This window comes from Erinaceus europaeus, chromosome 14 (assembly GCF_950295315.1).
Source record: "Erinaceus europaeus chromosome 14, mEriEur2.1, whole genome shotgun sequence".
Classification (NCBI taxonomy): Eukaryota; Metazoa; Chordata; class Mammalia; order Eulipotyphla; family Erinaceidae; genus Erinaceus; species Erinaceus europaeus.
In genome coordinates, this window is record NC_080175.1 from 17,159,963 (window position 1) to 17,184,041 (window position 24,079).

The window sequence follows — 24,079 nt, forward strand, 5'->3', positions numbered from 1 at the left end:
AGGGATAGCTTCGTACTTATATATTCTAAATTGCCCCATGCTTGACTTAATGTTTTATAGTTGCTGTCTTGAGTTCTCATGAATTTCATCTTTGTGACTTTCTAAGCAATCTGATTAGAAGACAGAGCATGCTTATGAATGAGAGGATGCAGCAAGCAGCAAGAATGCACACAGTTTCAGGCTTCAGGTATTCCTGGCAGAAGCAGTTAAAAAAATCATGAGACCCCAAGAGTTCAGGCAGGCACAAGACTGGAGTTACATCAGCAACAATGGCAGCAGAAGCAGCAGCACTGGTCACAACAGTAGGAGGAGGACTGGCATAAATGTCCTCCAAGCTCGGCCCTGGCATCTACATAAGTAAGATCTCTCTACCTCGGACACCAGGACAGGAACTGCTGGTGTACAGTCAATAATCTGCCAGTAAATTATTACAAAATGTTAGAGCAATGCAATAAAGCACATAGAGGAATTACTAGCCTCCTTCAAAAAGTTTAAATCTGCAGTTTTGAAAAGTACTGCAATACTGCAAAGCAAATACTCACAAATTTAGAAATTATAGTTAAAATTTAAGATATCACATTTCACAGAAAAGTGCACCCTGGTCATATGAAAGTTTAAATTAACCAATGCTAATAAGAACAGTTTCTTAACTCATTTTTCTTAGCATGGAAAAGCCCAATCAACCACATAAACAACCATTTTGACTTAACACAAATGACGAAGTTACTTAGAGCTGCATACAAGATTGCTACAAGTGACAGGAAATGTCAGAGAAAACATTAAAATGCCATTACAGGAATGTAGATTTTTAAATTAAGTCCAAACATGTACAAAGCTGATTTTTATGAAGAGCTAAGCCTTATTAGAAAAAATGTTAGGCAAGAATCATTAGCATTAAGCACAGTGAAGTCCATATTTCAAAATAACTTCTCAGAAATTTATTTCATTACTGTTACAACCAGAAAGACACCATCAATTCCAGTAACTGTTGCATCAGTAGAAAGATCCTTCTGATATTTTTAAATTTTCAAATATTATTGGTTGCTTTGTATTCACAAAGAGTAACTGATTTTGCTTTCAACTATGTCAGTTGAGAATGGAAATTTATACTTCCTAAAATGACACATTTTGATAATCTGATAACTGAATTTACAGAAAAGAGAACCAGAAATTTTTTAAAGTCAAAATAGTACAATGATAAAGCATGGTGGGTTTTTTTGTTTGTTTTTTGTTTGTTTGTTTGTTTGTTTTGCTTTGGTGTGGTTTTGTTGGGGTATTTTTTTCACATTTTTTAAATTTATTTACAAAATGGAAACACTGACAAGACCATAGGATAAGAGGGGTACAATTCCTACCACCACCAAAGCTTTGTATCCCATCCCATCCCCTGATAGCTTTCCTATTCTTTATCCCTCTGGGAGTATGGAGCCAGGATCATTATGGGATGCAGAAGGTTGGAAGATCTGGCTTCTGTAATTGCTTCCCCACTGAACATGGGCATTGGCAGGTTGATCCATACTCCCAGCCTGTCTCCCTCTTTCCCTAGTGGGGTGGGGCTCTGGGGAAGCGGAGCTCCAGGACACATTGGTGGGGTTGTCTGTCCAGGGAAGTCTGGCTGGCATCATGTTAGCATCTGGAACCTGGTGGCTGAAAAAAAGTGAACATATAAAGCCATACAAATTGTTGACTAATCATGAACCTAAAGGCTGTAATATTACAGATGAGTATTTGGGGTTTCCATTTTGGAAATAGCAAGTAGGCCTATTTTAGGTATATTCCAAAGGGCCCATGACTTTACTAGTTTATACCTGAGCCTGACATCTTATATACAGGTGGACCCAAGTTATTGTCTGATAATTCCATTTCAGAAGGTCAACTTTCTAGCAAAGCCTCAAAACCTAGATGTAGACCAGGTCCCATAAGATAGGACAGATGTGCATGTGTATCCATAAATTAGGGCAAAATATATACCTTAAAGCGAAAGTGCACAATAGTTTTCAGTGAGTCAATAAATAAAACAAGCAAATAGAAATACCTAAAAAGACACCTTAAAGTACCTCATGAAATAGTTTCTACTTAGACCTAGATATCCTCCTCACCTACTTCCTATTACACTTCCCTCAGTCACTCCAAAGCTAACCTTATCAAAGTAAAGACTACAAAAGCTGAATAAGGGCAAGAGACTGGCATACTTTAATGATGACTCTTTAGTCACTATCAGGCCCCATCAGCTAGGGCCTTAGTCGGGGAGTCCTGGGATTCCCACACAGACACAATGAGCCTAGACCTCAAATAGATCCCTCTCTCCAATATCACTTGTCATCTCCATCAGGAACAACATAATGGACCCCTTTGGGAGCCCCCATAGGACCTTGCCCTCAGTGTGGATCAACAACAGTAGAGAATGTTCCATCCTCCGAAGGATGGATGAAGAAGATGGGTCCTGAAATTGGTGCAACTCAGAGTGTTCCTACTCATGACCACAGAATGCAAGTTCAGATCTACAGGGATGTAGAGGTTACATAGGCTCCTATGCTGAATATGGGCCCCAGATCAAATTGTTTCTGTTTTTTATAGTATATAAAATGGTGATTTTTTTTTTTTTTTTTTTTTGCTTCCAGGGTTATCAACAAGGAATCTCCTCCTCCTGGTGGCCATTTTCTTCCATTTTATTGGATAAGACAGAGAAAAATTTAAGAGAGTAGGGGAAATAAAGCAGGAGAGAGAAAAATAGACACCTACAGGTCTGCTTCACCACTTGTGAAGTGTTGCCCCTGCAAGTAGGGAGCCGAGGGCTCAAACCCGGAGCCTTGCATAGGCCCTTGCCCTTAGCACTATGTGCTCTGCTATTTTTGAGACACTGCTGAAAACTTCAGAATAGGCCTGAGATCCCCATTTTCCCAAAGGGCGTTAGTGATTTCCTGAAGTACAAAAGAGTCTCCAGTATCTTATAACCTAGAGACAAGGAACATCACCATAGCTGTGTTGTCGATGTAGCCTTGACTTTGGATTTCTCCTGTTGGACCAGAGCACTCATCTTCTGAAATAGAAGGAGCTTTATTTCAAGACCTTACTCAATGATTCATGAGTCCAGCATCTTTAAATAAAAACAAGGCAGGGGGGGGGGGGCATCGACCTCTTTGAATTTAGGCCAGTGTTTCCAAATGCAAAATATTCAACAGCCAGCTTCCCTTGGCTTTCTAGATAAACAACAAGATGACCTTTTATGTCAGAATGAAGCAGTGAAATTTCCATTTCCTTATGGAATGCTGGGTTTGGAACCACATTTTTCCATTTCTTCTCAAGATAAGAACCCACAAAATGCCACAATAAATGCAAATTATAGGATTTCTGTGGCCAATCCAGATGTTCAAACATGCTCCTACCCCTCATCCAAGCCAAATATACAAATTCATCCTTAAGAACATTTCCTTACAGGAGTGGAAATCCCCCATTTCCTTGTAACATTGCATTCCTGGGATCCTGGGAAATGATGCTCTGTCCTTCTGTGAGTGAAGGGCATGCCCCCAATCTGCTTCCAACCATTTCCAGACTGAGCCCATTTCCCTGAATCCTTTCCCAAGAGGGGATCTATTTCCCCCAGCAGAAAATAATGAAGACACTGTCCATTCTATACAAAACTTTTGATCCATGTTTTCTTTTGCTATTCTCAAAGATCCCTAAGAATAAAATTATGTTTCCCAAGCCACACCAGCCTGGAGATAAAAACCAGGGTAGCTATAATAGTCCTGTTCCCACCCTTCTTGGGAAAAAAAAAAATCTGCTGTCCCACCAAATGCAACTTTCAGGGGGTCTGAGTCTTCATTTTATAGGGTTACTTTAAATAACAACTCTTCGGAGTAGATTTTAAATAGAACTTGCGCCAAACTTGGTTTATAAGCAATCTTCTAAGACTAGGTCAAGTCCTTGCAATGAAATTCACTCAATGATCATTTTGCTTTAATCTCTTACAAAATGTTTAGATCAGTAATATGAGGTTGAGAAAATAATCCGTTTGGTTTTGTTTAATTTTCTTATTAAGTATCCCATTATAAAATCTCTTTATTAGAGTTGAAAACGAGCAAACTCTCTGCCAAAATATCCAACAGAAGAGAAACAGAGAGAAGAAAGAACTTGACCTCAAGGATGTGAGGAAAAAATGAATAACAATCAACTAAGGAGCTGTGTGTCTTTCTCTGACTCCCCAGTGGAGTCAAGAACCTAGACATTCACCCCATTTGCAGCAGCATTCACTGAGCACCCACTGGTCAAAAAGCTTTATGTTTCTCCTAGCAGTGATCCAGGTGTGCTGGAGGTACTGCAATGCCCATGTTGAAAACCGACAGAGGTAAATGCTCTCTGGATTGGTCACAGGCACCACCAGGCCTATGTGAGCTTCACATAGCCAAACATAGGAGCAGTGCTTAGACCAGAGCAACCACAAGACAGTCCTTAGTAATGCAAGTGAGAAATGTCTAAATAACTTAGCTTCTAGTTGAGAATACCACAAACATGGACAAAACTTGGAGTCAGGGAGTAAAAGATGAATATACCCGACAGAGAGCAACATCAGCTGCAGAGAGAGAGAGAGCTCCAAAGATGTGAATTCTAGAAAGACTTTCATTTGTTTGCTTGCCAGACTGAGAGTGGGGATACAAATAATGTTCACAGGGATGCAACTGGGGTGTTCTCTTGGGTAACAGTGCTTCCTAGAAGCCAGACAAACGTTCTGCTGATGAAAGCCTCCCTTGGCATTAGAGCCCTCTCTTCACTTTCAGTGTCTAGCTGCGAAACCGCCTGCCCCTCCTCAAGGCAGAAGTAACCAAACCATGATGAAACTGCTCCCTAAGTAAAGAAAAGGGAGGTGTAGGCAACAGAGAAAAATCATCTTTGGAATTACTGTTCCTGCTGATTCACAGTGATAGATGAAAGTTAGATGTATAGATAGATAGATAGATAGATAGATAGATAGATAGATATTATTTTTATTTTATTTATAAAATGGAAACAGACAAAACCATTGGATAAGAGGGGTACAACTCCACACAGTTCCCACCACCAGAACTCCGTATCCTGTGCCCTCCCCTGATAGCTTTCCTATACTTTAACCCTCTGGGACTATGGACCCAAGGTCATTATGGGATGCAGAAGGTGGAAGGTCTGGCTTCTGTAATTGCTTCCCTGCTGAACATGGGCATTGGCAAGTATATCCATACTCCTAGCCTGCCTCTCTCTTTCCCTAGTGGGGTGGGGCTCTGGGGAAGCGGAGCTCCAGGACACATTGGTGGGGCTGTCTATCCAGGGAAGTCTGATTAGCATCATGCTAGCATCTGGAACCTGGTAGCTGAAAAAGAGTTAACATATAAAGCCAAACAAATTGTTGAATAATCATGAACCTAAACAAACAAACAAAAAACTAGTATAGCCACAGGACCTTTGGAATATAATTAAAATATGCCTACTAGCTATCTACAAAACATAGACACCCCCCCCCCCAACTCTTCATCTGCACTATTCCAGCCTTTAGGTTCATGATTAGTCAACAATTTGTTTAGCTTTATATGTTAACTCTCTTTTCAGATAGATATTTTTTAAAGAAAGCCAAAGAGAATTGCCTTTCCTTTATCCATGAACAAGCAAGTCAGGCTGTAAATGGAGCCCGTACTACATCTGTGGGGCTAGTGACACAGAAGCAAGAGACCCAGCCGGGACTGGCTGCATGAACCTTCTGAATTGGCTTTTATGAGGTCTGCCTCCTTGCTGTAACCAGAAAATAACTATTCTTGACTAATATATAATTAATCTCTATTGTTCTTCATTGTGCCTCCCATCACCAATTTTTCTTTGTGTTTGTAGTTAATGAATCATGTTAAGTGAATAATTTAAAATAGTACATGAGGTTGCCATGTCATATACTGACTGGGAAACCAAGCAAACAATTATTCACCAAAAATATCTCCATATTTTAGGAACCATTTGTGCCCAATGTCAGAAGAAACTCCCTTTGTTGTTGTTTGATTTTTGCCACCAGGGTTATCAAACACTCTGGTGGCCATCTTTCCCTTTTTTTTTTTTTCTTTTCTTCTTCTCTATATTTTATTAGATAGGACAGAGAAAAACTGAGAGGGGGGTGGAGAAACAGAGAGAGAGTGAAATAGAAAGATACCTATGAACCTGCTTTACCACTCATAAAGCTTCTTCCCTGCAAGTGGGGAGCAGGGCCTTGAACCCCGGTGCTTGGACAAGGTAATGTATGTACTCAACCAGATGTGCCACCACCCAGCCCCTTGTATTATTGTTTTAAGAGATCGAATTATTTATTAACAAAAGGGAATACAAGATAAAGAGAGAGAGATAACAAACTAGGCTATCGGTCTGGCATAAATAAAAACAACGAATCAAACCCCTGATCTCATAAGTTCAACACACTCACCATTGCATCCCAGACCATCCATCCTCCTAAACAGTACTCACCACATCAAAACCAAGTATTTACATAAGGACAAGTAGCAACCAGAGTATCAGCTCTGGCCTACACAGAAAGAGAGAAAAAAATTATTATGTCTTACTTAATTCACTCATTTTATTTATAATAGCCAACATCATATTAGGAAACTGGAAGAAGAAGAAAATTGTGCCAACTCACTCCTGTCACAACACAACCCTTACAACCTGAAATCTGGAAAGCAAGGAGTTAACTTTATCGAGAGAAGAAACATTGACTTGCACATTCAACCAGAGACTTAAGGAACAGCCACTGTATAGATTTGGTTTTCCTAGTCATCAGGTTTCTTGGTTCTATTTTCTTTATGCCAGAATTTTTTCTATCTGCATAACATGAGGAGTGAAAGGTGAAGTAGAGGTTTGATAAATCTTTTATGTCAGGATAAATGTTTTCAATCTCTTCCAATGTGATTTCACCTGCTCGACTCAGAGTTGGCTATTATCTATAAATACACTTGATGCTGAGTGATCTCCACCTTCGTGAAAACATATGGAAGGCTTCCCCAGAGACCCACCCTACTAGGGAAAGAGAGAAGCAGACTGGGAGTATGTACCAACCAGTCAACGCCCATGTTCAGTGGGGAAGCAATTACAGAAGCCAGACCTTCTACCTTCTGCAACCCACAATAACCCTGGGTCCATGGTCCCAGAGGGATAGAGAGTGGGAAAGCTATCAGGGGAGGGGGTGGGATATGGAGATTGGGTGGTGGGAATTGTGTGGAGTTGTACCCCTCCTACCCTATGGTTTTGTTAATTAATACTTTCTTAAATAAGAAAAGAAAGAAAACATACGGAAGTTTAGCCTCTGCAGAAATATGAAACCAATGGATTCTAAAATGAGGAGAATCTGAGGAATCTTCTAAGGTTGACTACTTGCTCCATTAATAGGGTTAGCCAAGGGACCAGGCTGTGGCATACCTAGTTGAGCACACACATTGCCAAGTGCCGAGAACCCAGTTTTAAGACCCTATTCTTCATTTGCAGGGAGGATGCTTCATGAATGGTGAAGCAGGTGTCTATCATTCTCTCTCCCTCTTTATCTTCCCCTCCCTCTCCATTTTTCTCTGTCCTACCAAGATAAAATAGAGGGAGAAAAATAAAAGGGAAAAATATGGTCACTAGGAATGATGGATTCATAGTGCTGGTATAGCCCCAGAAATAACTGTTCTGGAGGAGTACGAGAAAATGGAGGATAGCTTAAAAGGAGAAACTTGTTGTGTGCCTTGAAAAATGGAACTCAATTACAAAAATTAATTTACATAGACATTTCCAGGAATATACCCACTATATACAGTAAGGCAGGGCAATAACATTACTTACTTTGACTTATGATAGTTATCACATAAAAGGGTGAAATGCAAAAATGGAAGTGTTGTGGTCATCTTATCAGTAAGGAAATACAGTGGAATTGCTGTTCCCACCCCAAGGCCTTTTTATTACTCTTTCTTGTAGAGAGAACACTTGTTTTCCAGATATGTAAATGTATTTTTATCTCTGCTGTAGTGTTCTCAAGGCAAGTTGCCACAGCCTCCCTAATGAAACACACCTCCACCCCACCGGCACCTATATTCTGCCTTGATCTCTTCAGCTTGCTTATCACCACTTAGCTTATCAAAACTCCTCATTATTAGAGGCCCCCACTGAAGTGTAAACACTGTGAAAGCAGGGACATTTTCTTTTTCTATTTTGTTCATTGTACCAATTTTCCATCATCTGGAAGAATGTTCTGGTACAGATAAGCCAATAGACATGAAATGAATGAGTGAAGAAGGAAAGAACCAAGCAAATGAGTGCTTATCCAGATCTTGAGTCAATTCTAGTAAGTCTTAAGAGTCTTCCCACCCAGCCAAAGGCCTATAACTAACTCGAGTGTGACATCCTTTAATAAGAGAAGTCTCTCCAACTGGCGTTGGATAGGTTGTGCAGTCCATCTGATCCTTATAATTTTGTCAGGTTAAATTATTAACCTTTTTCCCTTCCTAATTATTCAACAACTCAAAAAATATATATTTTTTCCATCCTCCTGACTGTGGATGAACAGGGAGTGATTAAATAGGACAACAGCTAGCAAGAGAGTGAGTGGCAAAGAGGAAAATGTCACCCAAGCTGGAGCTATGTTCTCAAACGAATGAATCTGGGTAGCTAGCCAAGGAGGAAGAAATGAGTGTCCCCAGCATCCCTTCATAATCAAAACACTACAAAAAAAGGGGAGTAGATGGAACATTCTTCAAGATAATGGACTCCATATATAGAAAACCTACAGCCAACATCATCCTCAATGGTGAAAAACTGGAAAGCATTTACCCTCAGATCAGATACTAGACAGGGCTGCCCACTATCACCATAACTATTCAAGATTGTGTTGGAAGTTCTTGACATAGCCATCAGGCAGGAGCAAGGAATTAAAGGCATACAGATTGGAAGAGAAGAAGTCAAACTCTCCCTATTTGCAAATGACATGAAACTATACATAGAAAATCCTAAAAAATCCAGCAAAAAGCTTTTGGAAATCATGAGGCAATACAATAAGGTGTCAGGCTGCAAAATTAACATTCAAAAGTCAGTGGCATTCCTCTATGCAAACACTAAGTTAGAAGAAATTGAAATCCAGAAATCAATTCCTTTCACAATAGCAACAAAAACTATTAAATATCTAGGAATAAACCTAACCAAAGAAGTGAAAGACTTGTATACTGAAAATTATCAGTCACTACTCAAGGAAAGTGAGAAAGACACAAAGATATGGAAAAATATTCCATGTTCATGGGGTGGCAGAATGAACATCATCAAAATGAATATACTATCAAGAGCCATGTACAAATTTAAAGCTATCCCCATCAAGATCCCAACCACATTTTTTAGGAAAATAGAACCAATGCTACAAATGTTTATCTGGAACCAGAAAAGACCTAGAATTGCCAAAAAAATCTTGAGAAGAAAGAACAGAACTAGAGATATCACACTCCCAGATCTCAAATTGTATTATAGGGCCATTGTCATCAAAACTGCTTGGTACTGGAACTTAAATAGACACACTGATCAGTGGAATAGAACTGAGAGCCCAGAAGTAAGCCCCCACACCTATAGACATCTAATCTTTGACAAAGGTGCCCAGACTATTAAATGGGGTAAGCAGAGTCTCTTCAAAAAATGGTGTTGGAAAAAAGGGTTGAAACATGCATAAGAATGAAAGTAAACCACTGTATTTTACCAAATACAAAAGTAAATTCCATGTGGATCAAGAACTTGAATGTTAGGCCACAAACAATCAGATACTTAGAGGAAAATATTGGCAGAACTCTTTCCCACATAAGTTTTAAAGACATCTCCAGTGAAATGAATCCAGTTACAAAGAAGACTTAGGCAAGCATAAACCTATGGGACTACATCAAATTAAAAACCTTCTGCAAAGCAAAAAAAAAAAAAAAAAAAAAAAAAAACCACCACCCAAACCAAGAGACCCCTCACAGAATGGGAGAAGATCTTTACATGCCATACATCAAACAAGAGTTTAATAACCAAAATATAGAAAGAGCTTGTCAAACTCAACAACAAGAAAACAAATAACCCCACCAAAAAATGGGGAGAGCACATGGACAGAATATTCACCACAGAAGAGATCCAAAAGGCCGAGAAACACATGAAAAAATGCTCCAAGTCTTTGTCAGAGAAATGCAAATAAAGACAACAATGAGATACCACTTCACTCCTGTGAGAATGTCATACATCATTACCAAATAATGTGATGATAACATTAACTATCAATTGTCTTTTTGAACCCTAAGACAGCACACATCTCCACTATAGAGCCTCTACTTCCCCCAGTCCTGGAACCATTGGATAGGGCCCACTTTCCCGTATGCCTCTCCCAATCCATATCAAATAATATTGCATCTGCCGATCACAACCTAACCAACACAACGATTGCCACCTCAACATGCTTCACTTCAGACTGTGTCCAGAGACTTCACGTGTGGAATGACAACCCTTCAGCTTCATTACTCGGGTGAGACCTTTCCTTTCATAGTATACTCTAATTCCATCTCAGGTGGTTCACTTTCTAACAAAGTCCCAAAACCTAGATATACACCCGTTTCTGGAAGAGAGAGCATATGTTCACACTTATCCGTAAACTACTGCAAAATATATATCTGAAAGCAGAAATACACTAGAGTTTGCAGTGAGTACCCCCCTAACACTTCCTCTCCACTATTCCAAGCTTTGGGTCCATGATTGCTCAACAATTTGTTTGACTTCGTATGTTAACTCTCTTTTCAGTCATCAGGTTCCAGATGTCATCAGGATGCCGGCCAGGCTTCCCTAGACTGAAGACCCCACCAATGTGTCCTGGAGCTCTGCTTCCCCAGAGACCCATCCTACTAGGGAAAGAGAGAGGCAGACTGGAAGTATGGACCAACCAGTCAACGTCCATGTTCAATGGGGAAGCAATTACAGAAGCCAGACCTTCTACCTTCTGCAACCCACAATGACCCTGGGTCCATGCTCCCAGAGGTATAGAGAATGGGAAAGCTATCAGGGGAGGGGGTGGGATATGGAGAATGGGTGGTGGGAATTGTGTGGAATTGTACCCCTCCTACTCTATGGTTTTGTTAATTAATACTTTCTTAAATAAAAAAAAAAAGAGAGAGAATGTCATACATCAGAAAAGGTAGCAGCATCAAATGCTGGAGAGGTTGGGGGTTAAAGGAACCCTCCTGCACTGCTGGTGGGAATGTAAATTGGTCCAACCTCTGTGGAGAACAGTCTGGAGAACTCTCAGAAGGCTAGAAATGGACCTACCCTATGATCCTGCAATTTCTCTCCTGGGGATATAACCTAAGGAACCCAACACACCCACCCAAAAAGATTTGTGTAGATATATGTTCTTAGCAGCACAGGTGCTGCTACCTGTGTAGATATATGTTCTTAGCTACCCAGGTAAGCCCAGCCAGTCTATCTTGGCGTTACTCTCGATCGCACTCTGTCATTTCACAAACATCTCATAAAAACTGCAGCAAAGGTGGGTGCGAGGAATAACATCATTGCAAGACTGGCCAGCTCCTCATGGGGCGCGAGCGCTTCCACACTTCGATCATCATCTCTGGCATTATGCTATTCCACTGCAGAATACTGTGCCCCAGTATGGTTCCGTAGCCCCCATGTCCACTTGGTCATAGTCAACGACTGCCACCTCTCCAGATTCAAATGAGGTCTCGAAACTTTACATCAGGCTCAACCTGATGCTGTTGACTGGCTACAGAAGAAGGGCAAACGCTAGAAGAAGAAGAAGCTACCCAGGTGTCCAACAACAGATGAGTGGCTGAGCAAGCTGTAGTCTGTATACACAATGGAATACTACACAGCTATTAAAAATGGTGACTTCACCGTTTTCAGCCAATCTTGGATTTACCTTGAAAAATTCATGTTAAGTGAAATAAGTCACAAACAGCAGGATGAAAATGGGATGATCTCACTGTCAGGCGAAGTTGAAAAAGAAGATCAGAAGAGAAAACACAAGTAGAACCTGAACTGGAATTGGTGTATTCCACCAAAGTCAAAGACCCTGGGGTGGTTGTGGGGGAGAATACAGGTCCAAAAAGGATGAAAGAGGACTTAGTGGGGGTTGTATTGTTATATCAAAAACTGGGAAATGTTATTTATGTACAAACTATTGTATTTAATGTCAAATTAAAACATTAATTCCCCAATAAAGAAATTAAAAATAATAATAAAATATAATATAATATAATATAAAGGAAAAGGAATTAGTGTCTCAGAAGGAAAGAACCAATGACACAGAAATATTAAAACTACAGAAGTGATGACAAATCCAGGAAAGAAATTAGACAAGAGATAAAGAAGAGAAAGAAGTTAATGGAATTTAAGTTTCTTGTAATTGGTGAATAAAAGTCATTTTGCAAAAGTTTAGGCTTAATTTGCTAATATCCCAAACAGACTATTCTGTGACTGTCATAGATGACATACACATGTAGCAGCCACTAAGGCTGTTTGGTCACAGTTGCTGGCAGTCCTCAGAGGAAGTGCACTCAACCACCTGCCAGGCTGATTATACATGAGTAACAAGAAGTACTTCCTATGCAGCAGGTCCTGAAATCTCAGATAAAGATAAGCCTCACTGGCAGACTCAATAGACTTTCACAACCATGAATTTGATAACCATGGAAGAGACCATCTGTCTGGCTTCATTTTCTGCTCTGAGGCAAATATATGCTATAGAGAGTCATTTAGGCTCCTCAGGCACAGACACGTGCAGCCCATATCATTCTGTTTTAATTTTGTTTTAAAGATTTACTTATTTATGAGAGAAAGAGAGATAGAAAGAGAGAGTGAGAGGATAGAATATCACTCTGATACATGTGGTGCCAAGGACTGATCTCAAAATCTAATGTTTTTAAGTCCAGCACTATAGCCACTATGCCACCATCCAGGTCACCTAACATGTAATTTTATACTAAATTTTATAAGGAAGCTATTGGATTAGGTTTGGGTTTGGTTTTTTTTTTTCCTTTCTACTTTATAGAACAGAGAGAAGTTGAGAGGGAAAGGGAAGATAGGGAGAGAGAAAGGCACCTGTAGACCTACTTCACCACTTTTGAAGCTTCCTCCTGTAGATAAGGACTAGGAACTTGAACCCAGATCCTTGTGCATGGTAATAGTGTCCACTCAACAGAGTGCACCATCAACTATCCCCTGGGTTTGCTTTTAAGTTGTTTTTGTGCTTGTTTGTTTATTTACCAGAGCACTACTTAGATCTAGCTACTGGTGGTACCAGTCATTGGATCTGGGACCTCTCATGTGCAAAGTTTATTCATTTCATAAGAGAGAGATTGCGAGGGCCAGGCAATGGTGCACCCAGTTGAGAGCACACATTACCATGTTCAAGGATCTGTGTTCAAGCCCCTGCTTCCCACCTGTAGGGGGACACTTTACAAACCATGAAACATGTCTGCAGGTGTGTCTCTTTCTCCCTCTCTAGCTCCCCTCCCCTTTCAATGTCTATCTTTTCTACCTAATAAAAATAGAGAAAGAAGAAAAAAGAAACATCATCTTACAATTGTGTTGATCACTATTAACTCACGAATGCATTGGATCGACCTTCTCGTGGTGCATCCCATGAGTACCCATTTATTGGGGAAACTGACGATCCTTCCTAGCTGACTGAATCCACATGGATCCCAGTCACTTTCAAAGCCAGCAACAAGCAGACATCAGGCTCAACCTGACGCTGTTGACTAGCTAAGGAAGAAGGGCAAACGCTAGAAGAAGAAGAACTCACTAATAAAAAATTTAAAATAAATAAGAGTGAAAGAAAGAAAAAGAGAAGGAAAGAAAGAAAGAAAGAAAGGAAGGAAGGAAGGAAGGAAGGAAGGAAGGAAGGAAGGGAAAGATGGCTGCCATGGGCTGCGAATTTGTATAGTTGGCACCAAGCCCCAGCAATAGCACTGGTGGCAATAAAAATTTATTTTCTTTTAAATTTTAGTTAGTTATTTAATATTGATTTTCAAGATTATAAGATAATATGGGTATTTTTTAAGATTATTTTCCCATGGGTTTATTTATTTATTTATTTATTTATCTTGCTCTTATTTTTTTATTGTTGTAGTTGTTATTGTTGTTGGATAGGACAGAGAGAAATGGAGAGAGGAGAGGGGGAGAGAAAGATAGACACCTGCAGACCTGCTTCACCACTTGTGAAGCAACTACCCTGCAGGTGGGGAGCCGAGATAATACGGGTCTAACTCCATATAGTTCCCACCGTCAGAGTTCCATGTCCTATCTCATCCATTGAAAGTTTCTTTATTTTTTATTCCTCTGGGAGTATGGACCAAAATTCTTTATGGGATGCAGAAAGTGGAAGGTCTGGCCTTTATAATTGCTTCTCTGGTGGACATGGATTTTGGCAAGTCGATCCATAACCCCAGCCTATTTCTATCTTTCCCTAGTGGGCTTGGGTTCTGGAAAGGTGAGATTTCAGGACATATTGGTGAGGTCATCTGCCCAGAGATGTCAGATGGTGTCATGGTAGTGTCTGCAACTTGGTGGCTGAAAAGTGGTAAGATATAAAGCAAGACAAATTATTTAATAAATAGGAACCCAAAGGTAAGACTAGAGCAGATGAAACTAGGGGTCTTTGAGAAGAAGCTAAGAAGTCTGTTTTAGGTATGTTCCAAGGGGCCCATAACTTCAGTAATTCTTGTGTGAGCCTAAGAGCTAGCATTCAGGTGGACTAAAAGTATTGTCTGGGAATATGGTGTCAGAGTTGAGAATAGGACTAGAAAGCTGGACTAGGGCAAAAAAATTTGTCTTTAATCAAAAAATGAGATTGACAGAGGTATTAGTATATGTAGCACCAGGGATCAAACCTGGGGTTTCATGTGTATAAGTCCTGCAGTTCTACTGCCATGCCACCCCTAAATCCAACTAGAGGAAGTCTTTTATATATCAGACATTGTACCTTGGGCTCTTGAGGATATCATTTTCTTTGTTTTTGTTTGTTTGTTTAAGATTTGATTCATTTATTGAATACACACAGAAAGAAATCAAGAGGAAAGAGAAAGAGTTGCAGCACTAGTTCATCACTCCTGAAACTTTGTCCCCTACAGATGTGGACTAAGGTCTTGAACCCAGATCTCTTCACATTGTGTAGCATGTATGCTCAATTGGAAGCACCACCACCTGGCCCAAGGATATTATTTTCATCAGACCTGAAGAGAACACTGTGAGGACGTTGTCTTGTTCACGTTCCCCTAATAGGTGAGTAAAAAGATACTCAGATGAGGTGTTACAACTCTCCCAAGAGCATTGAACTATTGAAGGAAGAGGATGAACCTTAAAGATAAACATGTCTAATCTCCAATATTTTCTTCAGGTATATTAGGCTGCCTGGACAGCAAGATCCTCATATACTGCCTGAGGTGTTTTCTTGACAAAATGCCTTCAAAACCTAATCTAAAAGGGTAGATTAAAAAATGCAGGAGGATACCATGGTTGTTCCCAAGAGACTTTGAAGCTCCTGTATCCTACTCTCACAGACTAGTGGCCTCTTTTTCCCCTCTCCGCCTTTGACCTTTAGTCCCAGGATCTAAAGCCAAGGAATGAACCTACCCTGTACTCATCCTTCAGGCAAAATGTACAGGTTTATACAAGAGAACAGTAAAAATCAATTTAAAACATTGTCCCCAAGGAGTTTTTGATGGTGAAAGACAAAATGTCTTACAACATGGAAAGAAAAATAAAGCAGATACAAAATCTAAAGGCTGTAGATTTGAAACATAAAATAATAAATAATATGCCTACATACAGTCATTGGTAACTCATATGACCTCATACTGTAAACAAGTAGAATTCTGGGGAAAAAATACAGAAATAATGGTTTCCAAATGTTGAACAAATGATACTATAGGACAATATAGTCTTTTAAAAAAAAATGGAAGGGGAGTTGAGCTGTAGCACAGCGGGTTAAGCTCAGGTGGCGCAAAGCACAAGGACCGGCATAAGGATCCCGGTTCAAGTCCCGGCTCCTCACCTGCAGGAGAGTTGCTTCACAGGCGGTGAAGCAGGTCTGCAAGTGTCTATCTTTCTCTCCTCCACTCTGTCTTTCCCTCCTCTCTCCATTTCTCTCTGTCCTATCCAACAATGACAACAACAATAATAACTACAACAATAAAACAACAAGGGCAACAAAGGGAATAAATAAAATAAATATTTAAAAAAATGGAAGGAAGCAAACACTGCAGATGGGGATGCACACTGGTGCAGCCCCTTTGGAAGACTATATGGAGAATCTTTAAACAAATAAAAATGGAATCACCTTAGGATCCAGTGATACTACACTTGGGCATTTCTCAGTGGACACTGAAACACTAATTTGAAAGCACATGGGCACCCCTATATTCATAGCTGCCTTATTCACAATAGCCAAAGACTGGAACAGCCTAAATGTACATCAACAGATAAGTAGCTAAAGAAGTTATGGGATATGTATCCCATAGAATATTACTTTGCTCAGGTGTAGCATAGAGTATGCTGTCTAGCCTCCCTTCGTAGGATGGAACATTCTCTATCATTATTGATCCAAGTTGAGGGCAAGGGCTTATGGAGGCCCACATCTATTTTGTTGTTCCTGATAGAGATGACCAGTAACAATGGAGAGAGGGATTTATTCGAGGTCTAAGCCCATCATGTCTGTTTGGGAATCTCAGGACTCCCTGAATAGGGCCCCAGCTGATGGGGTGGCCTGATAGTAACTGAAGAGTCATCATTAAAGTATGCCAGTCTCTTGCCCTTATTCAGCTTTTGCAGTCCTTGCTTTGATAAGATTATCTTGGGAGTGAGTGATGGAAGTGTAATAGGAAGTAGGTGAAGAGGGTATCTAAGTCTAAGTAGATACTATTTCATTAGGAACTTCATACTGACCCACTGTAGACTATTGTGTACTTTTGCTTTCAGGTATATATTTTGCTCTAATTTATGGATACATGTAAACATATGCCCTATCTCACGGGACCTGATCTATATCTAGGTTTTGGGACTTTGTTAGGAAGTGAACCACCTGGAATGGAATTATAGAATACCATGAAAGGAAAGGTCTCACCTGAGTAATGAGGCTGAAGGGTTGACTCTCCATGCCTGACGTCTCTGGATACAGTCTGAAGTGAGGCATACCAAGGTGGTATTCCTTGCTTTGATTAGGTTGGGATCAGCAGATGCAATATCATTTGGTATGAATTGAGAGAAGCATGAAGGAAAGTGAGCACCACTCTAAAGGTTCCAGGACTGGGGAACTATAGGTTTTATAGAGGATGTGGGAGGTTTCTGCAGTCTTGGGACTTAAGAAGGCAATAGATATTTATTGCTATAATCATATTATTTGGCAATTAGGTTAACTTTGAAAAATCCCTTTGTTAGGAAGATGGGTCCTGATATTTGGGCAGCTTGGAACATTCCTACTCATGATCACACAATGTGAGCTCAGATCTACAGAGATGCAAGTCACAAAGGCTCCTAAGATCTCCCCAGACAATAACCTAGATCCACCTGCATATCAGATTTCAGGCTCAGGAAAAAAAAAAAATCTAGTATAGCCACAGGCCCTTTGGAATATAACTAAAATATGCCTACTAGCTATCTACAAAACGGAGACACCCCTCCCAACTCTTCATCTGCACTACTCCAGCCTTTAGGTTCATGATTAGTCAACAACTGTTTTGACTTTGTATGTTAACTCTCTTTTCAGCCACCAGGTTCCAGATGCTACCATGATGCCAACCAGATTTCCCTGGACAGACAACCCCACCAATGTGCCCTGGAGCTCCAATTCCCCAGAATCCCGCCACACTAGGAAAAGAGAGAGGCAGGCTGGGAGTATGGATCAACCTGTCAACACCCATGTTCAGCGGGGAAGCAATTACAGAAGCCAGACCTTCGACATTCTGCATTTCACAATGATCTTGGGTCCATACTTCCAGAGGGTTAAAGAATAGGAAAGCTGTCGGGGGAAGGGATGGGATATGGAATTCTGGTGGTGGGAACTGTATGGAGTTGTACGCCACTTATCCTATGGTTTTGTCAGTGTTTCCTTTTTATAAATAAATTTAATTTAAATTTAATTAAATTAAATAAATCACAGAGTTGTAACAAAAAAAAGAATACTACTTCGCAATCAAAAAAAGATGATATTGTTTCCTTTGGGACAAAATGGATAGAACTGGAGGTGATTATGCCTATTGAAATAAGTAAAGAGATGAAAGACAACTATCAGATGGTTTCATTTATATGTGGAATCTAGAGAACTGATATACATGAACTTGGAAAAAGAAAAAAAACAGAAGCAAGCAAACTGTCTTGTGAGAATTAGAGTGGTTATTTTTGGGAAGTAGGAGGGTGGGGATAGAGAACTCTGGTGGTGGGTAATTTGTGAAATTATGTACTTTAATCTTATAATCTTGTAACCTACTATTAATCACATCGCCCCGCCAGAGTCGGGATGCGGCATCATCTAAGTTCATTTCCCACGTCTACGCTCGACAGGACCTGCCAATATACGCGGATATCTTCGCCCACCCTGTCCAACGCTTGACGTCTCGTCACCCAATCTGGTCCCCTACGCCTACACTGAACTTCTCTGTTCCAGACTCTTGGAAACAGAGTTGGCAGTCAGCTGAGGTAAAGAACAAACACCTCATCACAGACCCCTGTAAGCGTCAACCCGGCTTTGACCTAGCACATTATGATTGGGCCCTCCTCAATCGCTATGGAGCAGGCCATGGCCGGTGCGCTGCTATGTTCCATCGCTGGGGAGCCAGAGACTACCCAAACTGCCCCTGCAGCTCCAGACAGACTATGACCCATATAGTCAACGACTGCCACCTCTCCAGATTCAAAGGAGGTCTCAAAACTTTACATCAGGCTCAACCTGACGCTGTTGACTGGCTACGGAAGAAGGGCAAACGCTAGAAGAAGAATCACAAATTTATAAAAAATTCAAATGCAAGTAAGATAACCCCTATGTTTGCCCTGACTCTTAACATTAAGAAGGAACTTTATAGACTGTAGACAAGGGAAAGAATCCGAAGCAATTTATTAATCCTGTTGGACTGAGGAGACAAAGATCTGGAGTTGAGTAGACTGAGATAGCTAGAATCTGTGGGATCAGAATTCCTAAGAAAAGAGAGATTAATACAAAAAAACTTCAAAAAATGCTTACATTCCCTTTAGTCTGTTGCCAAACACCCAGGTATGTATTGATAGGGCGAAACTCGCCAAAGCCAAGAAAACAACTGCTGGGAAACCTTCTAGTCCAACACTTTGTAAAGTGTTGGGGAGAAACCTAAGGTCCAACCAGTCAGACAAATGACACACAGATAAACTGGGTCATGTAGTAGAGGTGTAGACAAGCCCTAGTAGTGAGGCAGAACTAAATTTGGAATAAAGGCTACTGTAAAATTGTCCTAACAAATTTGAAAAGCAAATCCTGAATGGATCAAGTTAATCCCCGAGCAACATAATTCCCTGCTTGGCACTCATTTAAGGAAAACAACTATATTATGGGCTAAGCTGTGTTTGCAAAATTCATATATTGAAATCCTACCCCCTAATGTGACTGTATTTTTATGCAAGACCTTTAAAGAGAGGGGACACCTGATAAACAGTGAAGCAGGTCTACAGGTGTCTTTCTCTCCCTCTCTACCTCCTCCTCCCCAATGTCTCACTGTCCTATCTAATAAAATAAAAATATAAGGAAAAATAAATAAAAGGGAAAAAAATAGCTGCTGGGAGCAGTGGAGTCTAGTGCTGGCACTAAGACCCAGAAATAACCGTGGTGACAATAAAAATAACATAAAATAAAAAGATGACCATTATTATATGTTCCTGATGGAACAGGAGTGATGTTTATAAGAAAGTACATACAGAGGAAAATCCATGTGACACAATGGAAGAAAAATCAGTCAAACTAAACAGATCTAGAAATGATGGAAACAGTGGACAAGAAGTGTAAGCCTATTCAAACTGAAGAATAGCATAAATATAACAAGAACAGATATTGAAAATAAAAAAAATGAAAAGCCAAATGGTCAAAATTATATCACACATGAAAATTTTACTGAATATAACTGCACTGTTATTCCTCAAAAAAATTGCACTATTATTCCTCAAAGAGAGAGAGAGAGAGAGAACCAATTGGATGTGCATATAAAGAGATTTATCAGCTGATTTTGAAAGTCCAAAACCTAAAAGATGGACTTTACAGACGCTCAAGGAAGCATCAGTATTGCAGTTCAAGCTCAGTGACTGCAAGCAAAATTCCTTCTTGCTTGCTTTTTATCTGAGCTTTCGATTGATTGGATGAGGCCTATCCCTAGGGCAATCTGCTTTCCTCAGAATCCCCTATTACAGCAAGAACACACAATCCTAAATACCATATACCCAATCAGAAAGTTTTAAGTTCCATGAAGTAAAACCTAAAAGAACAAAAGTAAAAATAGAAATATCTAGAATTATATTTAGAGATATCAACACTCTTTTCTGACCAATAGAGAGAAAAAATATTAGTACATATATTAAAGATTTGAGCAACATATCAAGGCAACTTAACCTTATTGACATCTATAAAATCTCTGCTAAACAGCAACAAAATAAACATTGTTTAAAATGCTCAAGGAGATGAATCATCTTTGGGGCCATAAAATAAGTTTCAATAGATTTTAAAGGGTTGAAACCATGCAGAGTATGTTTTCTAACCACATGGAAATTTAGTTATAAAAAAAAGAAAAAACCTGGAAAGTCCTCAAATATTTAGAAATTAAACAAATACACTTCTAAATAATTCATGGACCAGAGAAGAAGTAACCAAGGAAACTAGAAAACATTTTTCAACCACATAAAAAAATTAACATATCAAAATCTTTAAGATATAGATAAAATAATGCTTATCACTTTAATTATTTATACAAGAAAAGAAGATATATATAAAATCAAAGATACAATATTCCAAACTAAAAACTAGAAAAAGAATAGTTAAGTCCAAAAAAAGTAGAAGAAATCAGATAGACTAAAATATTAATGAAATGGAAACTGAAAAGCAATATTAAAAGCCAATAAAACCAGAAGCTGGACCTTTGAAAGATAAACATAAATGAAAAAAAAATAGAGAAAGCCTAGAAATAACTAGATACATTTTTTCTCGAATAGTCAGATTATTATTGTTTACTTTTATTGTTTATATCTTATACTTTCTAAATATTTTTCTTAATACAGGTAATAATAAGAAAAGTCAAAACCCTTATGTTTAAATCACTACTCTTATGCTTATTTCTGATAAGCTATAGCGCATTGCTCACCAAAAGAAAATGTTTTTTCTCATATATGAAATAACAAAACTATTTGAGAGGAAGCACTGCCCTGCCCACTCAAGTTTCCACATAAGAGATAAGCACCTTATCTCTAGATAGTTTCAGTCCTGGCATAAACCCTTATTTTTTGCCCACTCAACCCTTTCACCTACTGAAAGAAAACACAACTACAGTTCAAAGTACGTCAAAGTGCAAATGTTTCTTTGCCTTGCCCCTCCCCTCCTACTTCCTTGTTACTAAGTTATCTGCTTTCTTCCTCTGTCAAGTCGATCTCTTTCCACCTGCCACTCACCTAGTCCACTATCTCCAAACCTTTGTTTTCATTTCCAGTTAAGAGGAAAGTGTCCTGATAGATCTATAGTCCATCTTCTTCCTTATTAGATGTTATGAGCTGTCTCCCTGCTGTACATGTTCTAGCTGTTCCCAGATGGTTAGAACCAAGAAAAAAGAAAAGATGCTGCCTACATATTGTTGCTTTCATAATAATATACATAAATTAATAAACTCATAGTATTCTCTTTTAAAATAATGTGAGTTTGGATTGCTGAGATAGCTCATTTGCATAGTGGGCTGCTTTGCTGTGTATGGTCCAGGTTCAGGCCTGGTTCCCATACCATTTAAGAAAGCTTCAGTGTGTTTCACTAATCTGAGAGGGAAGAGGAAAAGGAAGGACATTCAGAAGTAGTAATAGGTCTAGATGTGGCTTAGAAAGGAAGTAGGTGCACAGCAGGTTAAGCGCACATGCTAAGCGCATGGACCTGCTTAAGAATTCCCCCCCCCCCCGTTGGGGCCCCCAACTCCCCACCTCCCCACCTGCAGGGGAGTCGCTTCACAGGCGGTGAAGCAGGTCTGCAGGTGTCTAAATTTCTCTCCCCCTCTCTGTCTCCCCTCCTCTCTCGATTTCTCTCTCTCCTATCCAATGACAGCAATACAGGTCCATGAAGGATGATAAATGACATAATGGAGGTTGTATTGTTAAATGGGAAACTGGGGAATGTGATGCATGAACAAACTATTGTATTTACTGTTGAATGTAAAACATTAATTCCCCATTCCCCAATAAAGAAATAAATTTAAAAAAAAAAAACAAGGGCAACAAAAGGGAAAATAAATAAATAAATATTTAAAAATTATTTTTAAAAAAACAACAATAATAATAACCACAACAATGATAAAAAACAACAATGGCAACAAAAGGGGAAAAAATGGTCTCCAGGAGCAGTGGATTCGTGGTGCAGGCACCAAGCCCCTGCAATAACCCTGGAGGCAAAAAAGAAAGAAAGAAAGAAAGAAAGAAAGAAAGAAAGAAAGAAAGAAAGAAAGAAAGGGAAGTGGGTGCAGGGCTGTATAAGTGATAAAACTGGGCAAAAACAGACAGACAGATTTACATACATATTCAACCCATATCTATGACCTTGGGAGAACTGTTACAGTTTCCACTGGGGGTGGGGGTGGGTGGGACACAGAACTCTGGTGGTGAAAATGGTGTGCTATTACACCATTATTAGTTTACAATTTTGTAGATAAAAAAACAGGAATGTTACAAAAAAAAAAAAAAGGAAAACTTCAGTGCAGTGCTCTCTCTTCTCTCTCTCTCCCTCTCAATCCTTTTCTCTCCATCTCTATCTTAAAAAAAATAACATGTGCTCTTTTGTGATTTCCCTATAAGTGTATAAGCAGTGGCAATAAAAAAATAAATAAATGTAAATAAATTTTAAAAATAGAATGCTAAGAGAAACTGTAAAACACTGTTAGCACACCACAGTAATGACTGATTTAGTCAATATCCAGAATCGTATGCTAAAACTAAAAGGTGACACTTCAAAGAATAATAGAATATTTAGAGTATAATTGTGATTCCAGGCGGTGGTACACCTAGTTAAGCACTCACATTATAATGCATAAGAACCTGGGTTCAAACCTCTGGTCCCCACCTGCAGGGGGAAAGTTTTGCAAGTGGTGAAGCAGTGCTGCAGGTGTCTCTCTGTCTCTTTCCCTCTCTATCTCCTCCTCCCTTCTCAATTTCTCTCCATCTCTATCCAACAATAATTAAATAAAAATATTTTAAGACTCATTTAAAAATTACAGTGAGCATAGAAATACAGTTAGCAAAAAGAAGCTAGAAACTATAGTTCAAATTTTTTAAAAATTCTAATGATGAATTCACTACCCCCCCCCCAGTCTAGTCACTGTAGCTGATAGGTATATCCTGAGGAGTGAGGAAAAAATTTTTAAGAAAGGATTCAGGATATGAAGACTTCAATAGAGGAGATCAAAAGTTCAAGAGAAAGATAAATAAAAGTATTTTTTAAAAGAGAAAATATTCAGAGTATAATTGCTAAAATATTTATTAATTATAATGAGGATCTTAATAAGTCCCCATATTATCTGTTTCTTCCTTTCCTCACAAAGTTACTTACATTCCCTCACCTTGAATGAGGATAAGACTTTAAGACTTACTTCTTTTGAACAGAATGAAAAAGGGGAAACAGTCATTTCCAGACATCTGACAGGCACCACCTTAACTAGGCCATCAAAGTATTAACATACTTTGTTGACAAGTACTGTGACTTATTAATTTCATAGAATTGTCACATCTGTGTCATTCTTCCCTAATTACAAGAAAATTCCAGGCAAAATCAAGCTGAGAGACATTCTTCAACTATTGGACTGTACTCGTCAAAACTTCCAAGGTTGAGGAT

The 24,079-nt window shown here is 39.3% G+C and overlaps 1 non-coding gene across 1 annotated transcript; it reads left to right on the forward strand.

Moving 5' to 3' along the window:
- Positions 1-23,524: 23,524 nt before the first annotated feature.
- LOC132532907 (small nucleolar RNA SNORD31) lies at positions 23,525-23,596 on the forward strand. The gene has a single exon (XR_009544824.1). It is a non-coding gene; the product is annotated as a small nucleolar RNA SNORD31 (small nucleolar RNA).
- The last annotated feature ends 483 nt before the right edge of the window (positions 23,597-24,079 follow it).